Source organism: Arachis duranensis, chromosome 5, assembly GCF_000817695.3.
Source record: "Arachis duranensis cultivar V14167 chromosome 5, aradu.V14167.gnm2.J7QH, whole genome shotgun sequence".
In the NCBI taxonomy this organism is placed as follows: domain Eukaryota; kingdom Viridiplantae; phylum Streptophyta; class Magnoliopsida; order Fabales; family Fabaceae; genus Arachis; species Arachis duranensis.
This window is the reverse complement of record NC_029776.3, coordinates 50,125,485-50,126,200: the sequence shown is the minus strand read 5'-3', so window position 1 is coordinate 50,126,200 and position 716 is coordinate 50,125,485.

Genomic DNA, 716 nt, shown 5'->3' with positions numbered 1-716 from the left:
AACAATAACCAACAACAACGAAGAGTCTTGGCTTCATACACATTTGCTAATGCTAGGCATTGTGGAAGTAGCATTCTTCCTCCTAATGTCAATGCAAACAATTTTGAACTAAAGCCACAACTCATCACTTTAGTTCAAAACAATTGTTCTTTTGGAGGAGGACCTTTGGAGGATCCAAATCAACATTTGTCTACCTTATTGAGAATCTGTGACACTGTAAAAACCAATGGTGTACCTCCTGATAGCTACAAGTTGCTGCTCTTTCCATTTTCTCTCAGAGATAAAGCCACCCAATGGCTAGAGACCTTTCCAAAAGAAAGCATCAACACTTAGGATGACTTGGTGAGCAAGTTTCTTGCCAAATTTTATCCCCTTCAAAGAATCCTAAGGTTGAAGACTGAGGTTCAAACGTTCACTCAATTGGAGGCTGAAAACTTATATGAAGCATGGGAAAGATATAAGGCACTATTGAGGAAATGTCCACCAGAGATGTTCACTGAGTGGGACAAGTTACAGAACTTCTATGAGGGACTCACTCTTAAAGCTCAAGAAGCTCTTGATCACTCTGCCGGAGGCTCATTACAACTCATGAAGACCACAGAGGAAGCTCAAAACCTCATTGACATGGTGGCCAATAACCAATATTTCTTTGCTCATCAAAGACAACGCCAACCATCACAAAGAAGAGGAGTAATGGAGTTGGAAGGAGTGGATTC